The 14,035-nt window shown below is 44.4% G+C and overlaps 1 long non-coding RNA gene across 1 annotated transcript; it reads left to right on the forward strand.

Annotated features, from left to right (window-relative positions):
• The first annotated feature begins 9,954 nt into the window (after positions 1-9,954).
• On the forward strand, positions 9,955-13,305 carry LOC307045200. The gene is made up of 3 exons (XR_013809809.1): positions 9,955-10,438; positions 10,897-11,096; positions 12,224-13,305. It is a non-coding gene; the product is annotated as an uncharacterized lncRNA (long non-coding RNA).
• Positions 13,306-14,035: the final 730 nt, after the last annotated feature.

A 14,035-nucleotide genomic window follows, 5' to 3' on the forward strand; every position in this document is an offset into this window, starting at 1 on the left:
CATTTGTATATGCACAGCGTAATTATCTATATTTTATCTTGGTTGTTACAACCAATTTTGCTAGCATTGCCTGCTAGTTAGCTCGCGCGACTTCGTCAGCTTTGAAGGTAAGATTTCAGTAATGAATCGCTAGCAGCTTATATATCAATGATGCTGGGTAACTAACAAGCAGGATTTAGATTGATTATGTGTTATGTGCTTTTGTTATTTTGGCTTTTATCTGCTGAACCTGACCGTGTCAGTCATCCTTAGTCGGCTTTTTCTGTATGATATGACTTAACTGCTAGCACTAGTAAAAATTGTCTCAGTTTCGACCCTCTGTTGTACAGGCGCTGCTGACGTTCCTGAGCCTGGAGCAAATTCTCCCGTGATATCTGCCCCAGTGAGTGGAGTTTTGCTCGCAGGTCCATAACGTACTGTATTTCGTTCTTACTGGTGCTTGGACCCTCCTCCCAGTTTTCCTTAACTAGGTCCAAAACACCCCGGGGCTTCCTACCAAATAACAGCTCAAAGGGAGAAAACCCTGTGGAGGACTGGGGCACCTCCCGCACTGCAAACAACAGAGGATCTAGCCATTTATCCCAATTACGGCTATCTTCGTGAACGAACTTACGAACCATGTTCTTTAGTGTTTTGTTAAACCGTTCCACCAGGCCGTCGGTCTGCGGATGGTAAACACTAGTCCGTATTGAATGGACGCCCAATAGTTCATACAGCTTGCGTAGTGTGCGTGACATAAACTGTGTGCCCTGGTCAGTCAGGATCTCTTTCGGGATCCCGACTCGGGAGATAATGTGAAACAGTGCCTGCGCGACGCTCTTTTCAGAGATATTACGCAGCGGCACTGCCTCGGGATATCGCGTTGCATAATCCACTCAAAAGGCACCTCAATCAATGGTAACGGGCGCAAAGGCGCTCTGGGGATGGCCGGCAGGTTAACCAGCTGACATTCACGGCAAGATGCACACCACCGCTTCACATCTGCGCGAATGCCCGGCCAATAAAATCGGGCCATTATCCGGTGTAGTGATTTGTCGTACCCTAGGTGACCTGACATGGGGTTATAATGAGCCGCCTGGAAAACCATTTCCTGACGGCTTTTTGGCACCAACAACTGGGTATTTATCTCTCCTGTCTGTGTGTCACGGCTTACACGATACAGCCTGTCCCTAACCACCGTAAAGTGTGGGTGAGTGAGTGCTGCGTTTGGGTGTAGCTGGGAGCCATCAATACTCACCACCTGGCCGAAGGCGTGCTGAAGGGTCTCGTCCCTCGACTGTTCGAGGGGGAAATCCTCCACGGGAAACACCATCGGGTCCAGAGGGACCTCCGCGGCCCCCTCCGTGTCCGTTTCCCCCTCGATGACGTCAGCCGCCTCCGACTCTTCACTAAACACAGCACACAACTCACATTTCCCTGCCGTCCGTGAACGCACCCCCATAGCCCCCGATAGCTTAGCAAACCCCGGCCAATTCGTTCCCAAAATCAGAGGGTGCGTAAGGCGAGTGCTAACTCCAGCCCTGACTCTATGCTTTTTCCCGTTATAAGAAATTTCCAGCGTCACCTCCGGGTACTGGTGAATATCCCCATGCACACACCTCACCTTCACCCACGATGCTTCAATCAATGCCCCAGGCCGAACCAGGTGCTGATGGATCATGGTCTGATTACAGCCCGTGTCCATCAGAGCCTGGTGTGTACCCCCCTGTATACATACCGGTATACGGTACGTCCCTTCCAAATCGGGGGAGGCAACTGGCGGTCCTGCAACCCGAACCAGCTGTCCGACCTCCATGAGAGGACACTCCCGTCGGAAGTGGCCGGGCTGCCCGCACCGCCAGCAATCCTGCCCTGACGTCTGAGGAGCCCCCCGTGGTGCCAGACGACCAGAAGCGTAGGCCGGACCCTGGGGAGAGATAAAAACAGGAGGGTAAGGTAGAGCTAGGGGGGAAAGTGTCGGGGCTGCGGGGTTGGGGCCGTGTGATGGTGGGGAGGGAAGGGCAGCTGCTCCAGGAAACCTCCTCCTCGGGGCTGGGACGGGTCTGCCCGCTGAGACGGCTGGTGGTTGGGGCTCCTCTTTCATGCTCCGCCGGGGAAGCGAGAGGTGGTCCTCCGCGAGGATGACGGCTGCTTCCAGGTTGGCGGGGCGATGGCACTGGACCCAATTCACCGTAGAAGATGGCAGGCCGGCGATTAACTGCTCCAGCGCCACCTGGCCGACGACTTCCTCAGCGGAGCGCACCCCCGGCTGGAGCCAGCGGCTCGTTGCATCCAGGAGCCGCTGCGCGTAGGAGAAGGGCCGGTCAGCGTCCTCGAAGGGGAGGGCCCGGAACCGGCGGCGATGCCCCTCTGGTGTGCTGCCAAGCCGGTCCAGGATGGCCTTCCTCAGATGCCGGTATACATGCCGAGAGGCTGCTGGCAGGCTGTGGGCGGCTAGCTGCGCACTCCCAGATAGCAGAGGCAATAGCCGCGCTGCCCACTCCTCCTCCGGCCACCCGCACGCCGCCGCTGTGCCCTCAAAGATGTCCAGGTATGCCTCCGGATCATCCTCTGCCGTCAATTTCTGGAGGGCAATTGAAGGCGGTCGGGCCGGGTTGGTAGCGGGATCGGCCTCCCGAGCGGCCGGACGCTGCAGCAGCTCCAGTAGGAGAGCCCGGTCCTCGCGCTGGCTCGAGGCGATCCCGAGCAGAGCCTCGCTCTGCTGTCGCTGTAATGCTGTGGTGGTCTCCTGCATGTGAGCGAGACGTTGGAGGGCCTGACCCAGCGGGGTTTCTCCTTCCGACATGATGTCCCTGTTCAGGCGCCACTGTGAGCCTCTCCGCTCTCACAGGGTTCAAATAGGGACGGAAAGAGCAGGTTGGTTGAACACAGGCATTTATTAACTCCAAACAAAAATATACGCGGGTCTCAAACGTTGCCCGGGTGGGAACCTTCACAGGTCCTTTGGCGACCTTCCAGGATCCCGCCTACTGCGAAACAGACCAGAACCGGGTTACGACATGCTTTTATTCCGGCACTGATTACCTGATTCCGATCAGCTGTCTGGCCTCCGGCCAAGCCACTCCTTTCGCTCCAGCAGCCAGCGCCCAAACCACACCCCGCTGCCACAATATTATTTCTGTTATGTTGTGTAAAATGGTGTTATCTTTATTGCTACCCCCTTCCCCGTCAATGTTGGTCCACAGCGCAAAGGTATTAGTTTAAAAAATCCGCAATTGTGGCATAGTGTGGTGCCGAGAGATGGGATTCAGAGGCGGGGTATCAAAGGTACAAGCTAGACTTTTATTTAGCAAAAACAGACCGGCGGAGACAGGAAGTCCGGCTCACTAAAATGTCCGTTCAGAACAATACCCTAACCCATAGATCCGTGGGTGAATAATGTCAATCACCACAATAGATACGTTATCTTCCCCTGTGCAATTCTCAATTTACTCAACAATAACACATAATTATCCTTGTGTTTATTTATTTGTTTGATTAATAAACACAAGTTGGAGTCCGTCAGGACCAAGGGTCTGAGCAGCTCATTTGCTTTACAGAATATTACACCCGGAAGTAAGTATTCTCTCCGCTTCGCTTGGCAAACCCCGTGATTGTCCTCAAGCTCTGTGATTGGAGAGTGTGCTCCGAGGGTAACGCCGAGCGCCGAACAGCACTTTGAAATGGGATGGAACCACGGCAGAATGCTGATATATTTATGATCCACGTCACGTTTTCAGTGTTGGCGGCAGTTCCTCATGTTTGTCTAGAAGTCTTCTCATCAAGGCTCTATATAATATATCAGCAATTAAACAACATCTTACATTTATTTTTACACAATACATCTCCTTACAGTATCAACACTAATTTGGCTGACTTTTATATTTGATCCAATTGGTAGATAGGCTGTATTTACACCATTAACGTGCACTCCTGATATAAAGGGACACCTGGTGGTTAAAGCATGTTATTGAATTTCATTATTTTTATTATTAGATATTAATAGGATCCCTAAGTATTCATTACTCGTTATGCTCTACTAATAGTTAATTAAAGACTGTATATAATGACTATTTTGCACATGCATTTCAAGATTTTCTAAGGTTTATTGACATATTGTGGTGACTCTAGTTAAACATAATTCACTTTTGGGTCACAGTTCCGACACGGACCTTGTTTAGTGTAACACCAGAGATTTAGGTTGCCAAGCTAGAGCTAGCAAGGCACTCTAACTTGACTCTCATCACTGAGTACATGTCTGATATCGCTATTGCTTAATGGAAAATAAAGAGTGGAAATCCTTCTTAAATATTCCGCCTCCGACTCCTTCTTACCGGCACTAAAATATACACAAACGGTGTAGTTAGTCAATGAATGAAAAACTTTGTGTATACCTCCAGCAATGTTAACTATGTTGAAGCACTTATTTTAACTGATATTATACATATGTATTATACTCTTATATAAGATGTATGTAGATAGTATAAGAAATGTGCAGAATATGACAGTTTAATGGTGGAGGTATACACAAATATTGATAGATGTCTTGTGATGCACTGTTGAGGAATCTGCCACCCGAGTTTTTCATCTCCGGCCTTGTCAGGTATTGAACAATCAATAAATAAAGAACACAGAATTATTAAATATGGAACACAGAATTTGTGTGATTATACTAAATGATTTACAAATAAACACCACTGCATATTTACAACTGTTACACATGCTGATGTAACGCAAGTGTTTCCAACTTGGGATCAATAAAGTATATCTTATCTTAAGATGATCGATGGCTACTGCCATATTTGCAAAATGTGCCTCTGAACCTTGACAAGTGCATGTCTCAGGCTTATATGCAGTGGCGTCAATTCAGCCAAAGCTAAGGTATGGCAAGGTTACTAGTCACATGACTTAACTACAGTATCAATCAATATACATGCCCAGCAAATAATCATAACAAAAGTGACAAGTCTGCTATGTAGCTTTTCTGTGTGGTTAGGAAAATTTGAACTTTTTCAAATGCAGCCTCACTCACATCCCGCTAGCGCAAGTAACTATGGACACAAACACTTAACTACGCACGTCAATCAATCAATTCAGTCAAATGCGCCGTTACGCATCCGTTTTCAGCACCATGGATAGCAAGCGGCAGGGTTAGACAGCAGTAATAGCCTTTCTGACACAATTTCACTCTTTCTGTTCACTTCATTCACTATGTAATTGCAACAATATCACGTGAACATACCAGGTAAACTGCTGTAAACTGTTAAAGTCCAAATATAAAGAGGAGAGGGAGGGAGGGAGGGAGGGAGGGAGAGAGGAGAGGGAGGGAGGGAGAAGAAAAGAGAAAGAGAAATCATATTAATAAGATGTTTGGGTATCTTACTTTGAGATGAACTTTATTAATTATTCCACAAGTGGATAACGGCGGGTCCTCAAAGCAGCAAAGTTATTGACGAGTTCATCTGCGTCCAGGGATTTTACGACAGCAGGCTCAACAGCCATCAACATGAGGTTTGTGAGCCTGTCATCGCTCATGGTGGTCCGCAGGTAAGTCTTGACTCTTTTTAAAACGGAAAAGAATCTTTCGTTGGATGCAGTGGAGACAGGAATTGTTGCTGCGATCTTGAATAGCTTGATGACCTCTGAAAAAGCGACAGACATGGTCTTCAGTCGTGTCAAAGCCAGCATTATGTTTTTCTCCTCCTCCACGTCCTCCTTCATCTCAAGTTCAAGGAAAGCTTTTGCTGTGTGACACTGGGAACTGAGAAGGGTGGTGTCGATCAGTTCATCATAGAGTTGTGCAAACTGTTCCATTTTAACTACATCCATGAAATGGGGAGATGAACAATCAAATGCCTGGATAGCATTAAGTAGCTCATCATTATCTGTAAATCGGCGATCTAACTCAGAGATGAAGCGGTCCAGTGTTTCAAAGTATAGTCTTTTTTCTTGGTCATCTCCTGTTTGTCTCTGGCCACTGGATGATCCGACAATAAACCCTGCCAAGGCTTTGGACACACTCCGTGCTCTTGCTGGTCGCAGAGGGGCAGTGTCGCTGCTTGGGAGGCCGAGCTCTGTGGAAAATGCCTTGGCTCTGCTCAGTGTGTCCTGGTACTCTTTATCTGACCTCATCTTTTCCAGCTGGGCCTTAGTACTCCGTATGAGGTTGGAAGCCATCGTGATTGCAATGTCTTTTGTCTGAAGCTGTTCAGACAGTCCATAAGTGAGATTTAAGATTTTTTCTAGGACATGAAGACGCACAACAAAAGTGACTGTCAGCATATTTGTCCGAAGTCCAGCAGCTTCAGTTGAACCCTCTGCATGAGCGTCAATAGTGGCATCTAACACAGCTAGTATAGCCTCGTAGCGCAGTTTTATTTTCTGTAGAGCCCTATACCAATACAGCCACCGAGTGGGACAGGTGCGCTCCAAGTGCAGTATTTTGTTGTGTCCCAACTTCTTTTGAGCCTCAATGAAAAGCATGTGTCTGGTATTGCTATTTGCAATACAAGTATATAGTGTTTGAACAACACCAAAAAACTCTGCCATCTCTGGTATTTCAGTTATCGAGCTCACAAGCACAAGATTTAGTCTATGTGCATGACAGTGTATATACGCTGCATGCGGCACTTTTTCACGTATTAAAGCCTGCACTCCACGCACATTACCCCGCATAACACTTGCACCATCGTAGCATTGTGCAACACACAGCTGAATATCTAAACTCGATAATTCCTTTATTATTTTCTGGGCCAGGGATTCAGCTGTCAGGTCCTTCATGTGATAGGTTCCAATGGCTCTTTCCTTTATAATCCCGTCATGTACATAACGGATCAAAATGGCCAGCTGCTCCTTCTTAGACAGGTCTTTCGTTTCATCCACTAACACTGAAAAGTACCGTGCTTCTCCTACTTCATTTATGATTATACTTCTGATATTTTCCCCAATAACTCTCACCATATCATTCTGGGCTTCTGGGGAAGAATAGTGCGCATACCTGCATTCCTGTTTGCTTTTCACGTTCCTGTCATCTGTTGCAATAACGTCCAAAAGTTCAAGGAAATTTCCTTTATTTTCATCCTCATCTCTCTCGTTGTGGCCACGGAGAGGGAGGGCCTGTCTTCCCAGAAATGACGTGATTTTGAACAAGGATTTGACGTGAGCCCGGTTCTCCTGCACCTCATCTGTCCTGTTTGCGTCAATCCGACTTGCGATGGATTCCTTATGTCCGCTGATCACAGCCTTAAAGTTAGACCACGCTAATGCAGCACAATTGTGTCTACTGCTCCCTTGATGATCCCGGAGATTTTTTTTCATGTTCTTCCAACATGTGTATCCAGTGTCTATGAACACACGCAGTCCATGCCTGTCACCTGTTAAAGTTGAGGCTCCTCCAAAATGACGGCATGCAAAGCAATAAACTGCATCTTCTTGCGCAGAATATTCAACCCAGTCATATTCCTGATACACACTGACATTAAAGCGTCTTCCATTTCTAGTTGGGAAGTGGGTCAAACGAGGACGCCTGAGTCCGTCTGTTTTACATCCACTAATATCCTTCTTCTCTGCTCCAGTTGACCCAGAGGCTGCTACTGCTGCTGCACCCGGGCCTTGACCTTCCTTATCGCTGTCCACGTCTGATCCAGCTCTTTCAATCTGAGAAATTGGTGGGGACTCAGACTCGGATTCAATTCGAGAAGTCGGTGTGGACGAGTTCTCAGCCTCCATGCATGTAGTCTCCGTCTCCCTGTTAGCATCTGCATCCCCGGCGCAGGTGCTGGAGTGGCTAACAGCCTCGTTAACAGCTTGAATCCCACCTTCACTACCTGGTCCTTCTCCCTCTGCTGCTGGGGCAACATTGGAGCCATCACCTTCACCTGCCTTTTTTTTGATAAAAAAAGATTCTAAAGTTCTTTGCTTTCTTTTCATTTTAGTTAATTAGCTTAGCCGAAAAATAAAAAAAAACGCGATAACATGACCCGCTCTGACCTCCGGCGGCTTCTCGTCAGGAGATACCACATTTCAAGATAGGGAGGGGGGATACGTTACAATAAGTATTGGGAAAGATAATATCTAGACTAGAGAAATCGATTGTGTTGTTCTGATTTTCATTTGTATTTAATTTATATGTATTAAATAATAGAATAATCAATACAAATTGACACAGAGTAATTCCATAAATTTATTTTTTTAAAACGAACATTTACATTTTCCCCTGGAGCCAAGGTGTGGCAGCTGCCATACCTTGCCATACCCAATTGACGCCTCTGCTTATATGGGTATATATTAATGCTGCCCATTATGGACACAAGCAATTTTCACCCATTTATTAATTATATGTTTTAAATTTGAGTGTTTCCTATCCCCTAAACCTCCAGGGATGTACACAGTTTAATACTGGCAACTTCCCTATTATGGGAAATATGAAAACGTCTTTTAAAACTGCAACTCCCAGTAGAGACATGCCATAGATAGAGAACATGTTGCGAAACACAATAGCCAGCATGTGTAGTTCTGGGGACGGAGAGGAGGACGGGGTGGACCCGTTCAAATCCAGTTTTGGACAGTCTGCCGTGGTTCCATCCCATTTCAAAGTGTTGTTCGGCGCTCGGCGTAACCCTCGGAGCACACTCTCCAATCACAGAGCTTGAGGACTATCACGGGGTTTGCCAAGCGAAGCGGAGAGAATACTTACTTCCGGGTGTAATATTCTGTAAAGCAAATGAGCTGCTCAGACCCTTGGTCCTGACGGACTCCAACTTGTGTTTATTAATCAAACAAATAAATAAACACAAGGATAATTATGTGTTATTGTTGAGTAAATTGAGAATTGCAAAGGGGGAAATAACGTATCTATTGTGGTGATTGACATTATTCACCCACGGATCTATGGGTTAGGGTATTGTTCTGCACGGACATTTTAGTGAGCCGGACTTCCTGTCTCCGCCGGTCTGTTTTTGAGATGCTAAATAAAAGTCTAGCTTGTACCTTTGATACCCCGCCTCCGACTCCCATCTCTCGGCACCACGCTATGCCACAATTGCGGATTTTGTTAAACTAATAAGTTTGCGCTGTGGACCAACATTGATGGGGAAGGGGATAGCAATAAAGATAACACCATTTTACACAACATAACAGAAATAATATCGATCGCAGCGTCCCTAGCAACCACCTTGGTAACAATGAAAACGTTGTATAGACACAATTTCCTGAAGCAATCTTCATAATAACTAGCAAACTAAAGATCATGTACATCCACTGCACAAATAATCTGAAATAACAACTCATATTTCTCGCATCAAATGACATCAAAACGCATTTTAATGGCCAAACTAACTTTAAAATAGGCATTTTACACAGAGAATAAAACTAAGTTCGGCCATGTTTTTATTTTTATGCAAGGAGAAATGTGAAGATCACGTGACATAGACGCCAGCCATTGGAATGAATGTTGAAAAAAAACGTAGGGATCTTACAATTTCAGAGGCGTTTTTGTAGAAATACTACGTCCTACGTTGTGGACCAACGTAGTTATTACACGTTTTTTTGTGAGACTGGGTTGGACAGTTGGGAAGAGACCAAGGGGTAGACCTAGAACCAGATGGAGGGATTATATCTCTTCTCTGGCCTGGGAGCGCCTTGGGATCCCCCAGTCAGAGCTGGTTGATGTGGCCAGGGAAAAGAAAGTTTGGGGCTCTCTGCTGGAACTGCTACCTCCGCGACCCGACCACGGATAAGCGGGAGAAGATGGATGGATGGATGGATGGGTTGGACAGTCGCAGTTTGATCTCAGTGTGTCTTATAAAAATTAGGGGCAGGGGAAAAGGTTAAGACATGTAGTTTAGAATGAAATGAAAAATCTATGATGCATGTGTATTATCCTCGCAACTACAGTCATAAAATGTCCACTTTTGTGTAAGGTTTGAGGGTGTGGTTCTGCAAGCCTCATTTACAGATTCACCTGTCGCGGCGCGCGGCGCGCGCGCCCAGAGGCTTTTTAGTGGGCGCGTCACCAGGATGCCATGGGGTGGTTCTCACGGGAGGAGGAAGCGTATGTGTGGTGAATGCGGGTATTCAGCGGGATATTTAAGTTTCCTCAGCATATGTTAAAATTCAACGGGGGAAGTAACTGAAAGTAACCGTATGTGGATATTGCATCGACCAACCTCGAAGCACGTCTCCCTGGAGAGGACGCGCACAGTGAGAGAGATTCTCTCCAACACAGGGTGAGATCGCTCCTGTGTGCCACGCCGATCATCGTGTTTTCCTTTTTTGTGGATTATAGCCTGAAAAGGCCAACAAACATTTCTGTTTTTGCCGCCGACGGGCGCAGGAGCAACAGCCTTTTTTTGTATCAATGAACTACACTATGGCCTGGATTAGGCAGTAAAGACAATTTCAATGTATCACGAGTGGAATTTTTGTTGGGTTTTATTTGTTTTGTTGGGCTCGAAAAACTGTGAGTACATTTGAATAACGCAGAAAACCTGTCTTTGTTTATTTTGTTAATGTGTGCATATAGACTTTAGTTAATACATTTCCGTGGGGACTATTTTGTGGGAAGAGCAGATTATCCGTTTATTATTTCTGTTTAACTTTTATAATATTTCATTCAAGAACCCCTTGTGCTTAATTAACACAACTATTTTTAGATAGTTGATCGTTACATGTCTGTCCCATAGAAGAACATGACAGACTATACTACGGACGTGACTGCCCTGGCAATGACATCAACATAGCCTGCTTGTGCTACCACACGTTCCCCTCAAAATATCGTTAAATAACGAAACTTGGAAATAGTGCCAATCCATACAAAATGTAACCACATCATGTACCTATAAAAGCAATCTTTAAAAAATAACAGCGTTGGTTTAATCTATGACTATTTTGACCATGTTCGTGCTGTTTTTGCCATAGAGAAGCATTAGCCCGGAAGTGCGTTTTGAACTATCCCGGCATACATAAACCACGTGACCGGCTGGTGGCGACATCAAAGAGTGTCGTAACTCTTTCTCTCTAGGGCTCTGGCTCTAACGATCAGAAAGAGATGTCAAATGTCAAAATCGAAGAAGGGGGGCCAGAGATAAGGAAAATCCACCCAAATGGCCCCAGAAGAGGTATTTTTTGCTCAATCTGTCTAAAAAGGTCAAATATCACTTGTTTTCCATCAATCTTGATACAGGGTACTTATTATATGTTGTACTTTGGATTCCTAAAGCTTTTAGTCTACTAACCCATCATCCAAGGTTAGTTTTCAATATAAGTACAAAATATTTTTTGGACGGACACTATAATTTACAGTTTTTTACCATGTTCAATCTGAATTTTCTTTAAAATAAAAAACACCTATATTGATTCTGACTTTTCTACATCCAACTCACAGGTTTATCATTACTTTGTGAAAAAAGATTATTAATTTAACCCTTTTAGAATAGAAGGGAAGATATGGTCATTTGTTCTGGGAATGTCATTTTCGAGCCTGAAACCTGAAAAACAGGCTTGGGGCTTAAGAGGTGATTCAAGACTCAATTTTAAGGCTCAGGTGAAAAAGGTCTGCAACAGGGTCAATTTCAGTGCGTCAAATTTGAGGTTTACCAGAGACTGCATGTCAACAGAGGCGGCTCTGACGTACATGCACTCTATGGTTCTATCTCACATCACACACTGCTTAACAACCTGATCACATGCCTGTACAACCACTCTTAAACCCCTGGAATCATTGTACAAACATACACTTAAAATAGTAGATAAGAAATCAGTTTATTCTCATCACTGCCCAATACTCACAAAATAATACACGGCCTTACCTCACCTCCGCTAAGACATTTTATCACCATACGCACACCTGTAACTAGGTCAACAAGAGCTGCAATAAGAGGAGACTGCGTTGTTCCATTAAGGAAGAGTTCATTCAGCCAATCTTCATTTTCTTTTAAAGCTGCACAACAGTGGAAATCAATCCCAGTAAAGATTAGAGAACAAAACACCTGCAGTTTTTTCAAATCTAACTTAAAAACATGGTTAGTGGAAAATCAGCTCTGTCAACACTGACACAATCTGCACTTTACAACACTCTGTTTGCACCTGTGCCTTGACCTGTTGCTATCCGTCTGCTATGTGAACATGTATTTTAGTTTAGTTTTTATGTTTCTATATATGCTTTTATCATAATATAAGCATCTATGTTGAATGTTGTTTTACTGATTGTATTTACCTGTCATTTGAAGTGAATTTTCTTTTTTAGGATGACTTTCAACATCTGTCCAGGGACTGCAGATGAAAACTAGCCTGTTGGCAAACTCTGGCGCATTTACAGAAATGTCAATCAATGTGCACTGTCCCTGTCAAATAATAAAAATAAAAAACTTGCTGGCATTTGAGAACACACTATATCCACGAAAAAAAAGTAGGCTATGCTAAAGACATGCAAGAGACAGCGCTCCGCCGCTCCCTAGCTAATTAGCTACACCACCGACAGTTGCACAAGGATATTGTGTGTGTGTGTGTGTGTGTGTGTGTGTGTGTGTGTGTGTGTGTGTGTGTGTGTGTGTGTGTGTGTGTGTGTGTGTGTGTGTGTGTGTGTGTGTGTGTGTGTGTGTGTGTGTGTGTGTGTGTGTGTGTGTGTGTGTGTGTGTGTGTGTGTGTGTGTGTGTGTGTGTGTGTACCTTCCTTCAGGTTGTCAGGAAATAGCCTCCAGTCTCAAACTTGTCCAAGATGCAGATGTGGTATAGCTGTTGGGTTTAGTGTAAACTGTGCTGCACACTAATGTGTGATATCACAAACATCAGACGGTAATTCTCCAGTGATGAAACACAAGTCATTAAGACAATAGTTGCCTAATTAATATGTGCTTGCATTCACCTCATTAGAATTCAGATGATGAAGGCAAATATTAGTAAGTCTTAACACATGCAGCTTTACCGGCGGAAGTTTGTCTCTCTTGAGTGAGATTGCTTTTTTATATCCAAAAAATACATTGTGTTGGTTAGTATTTACTTGAATAGGAAATATGTCACTTAGTGAGACTCAATTGCAGGAAAACAAAAATGAGTTTTCTCTGTGTGTACACTGTCACAAACCAAAAAATTAACAAGCCACTTCCTAACTAAAATGTGTCATTGTTTTCCTGCAATGGCAAAGCAACTAACATCATTACCCACAATCGTAATGCAGCCATTATCACTGCAAGTTCAGTTTTGCCAAATGTATAAGTGCTCCATTCAATTTTAAGGAAATGCTTCAGTCATACAAGGTGGAGTTTTCTGTGAGGCAGTTTGAGGGAAGGGAAAAGCCACGGTGCCTAATAAGGGAGCTTCGGCAGCTTTATAAAACAGCATCGCAAATGGTTCAAGCTTACACTATGTGACAGCCAGAGTCTATATGGCAAGGAGCCACACATATAAATTGATACTTTAGGTCTTTCAATAAAGTCTATTCATAACCCCTGAAGCCTGGTGTTGTTTAAGTACTATGATATGTGCATTTATCATATTCATTGCTGTTCCACACTTCTTTTCACTCTATGTATAATGAAAGGTATCAAACAAACCTCAGGACATGATATGATCATTCTTTATTTAGTTATACTTTATGCTAGGGAACTCAATAACTAGGATCTAACAAGTTAATAATGAAACAATTATGATATACCAATAAAATATGTGTTGGTGGTTGACATTTATTTGCATATGTTGTTGATCGTACTTTTGTGTTACATTATTTATTGGCCTCCTTATTGTGATTCACTCACCATTCATATGCAGAACATGAATTCTGCATATTCTATGTGCGATTCATTCATAAACCATAATTTAATGTATTTATTTATTCATTCATTTCATGAATATGGTCGTATGCAGCAATTTTCCCTCTACTTTGAATGCATCTGATGGCGCCTGGATTTTGGAATATGCCAAACCACAAAGGCTGCCATTTGCTTGGTTCTGGTTAGTTTACCCAAAAATGCTGCCAGAGGGGGTCCAATTTGTGTTAGCTGGAGCTTCAAAATCCATATTATTCTGTATGACCTTAAAAGCCTGAATTTAGTTTTCTTAGG

Source organism: Notothenia rossii, assembly GCF_949606895.1.
Source record: "Notothenia rossii genome assembly, chromosome: 6".
NCBI classification, from domain to species: Eukaryota; Metazoa; Chordata; class Actinopteri; order Perciformes; family Nototheniidae; genus Notothenia; species Notothenia rossii.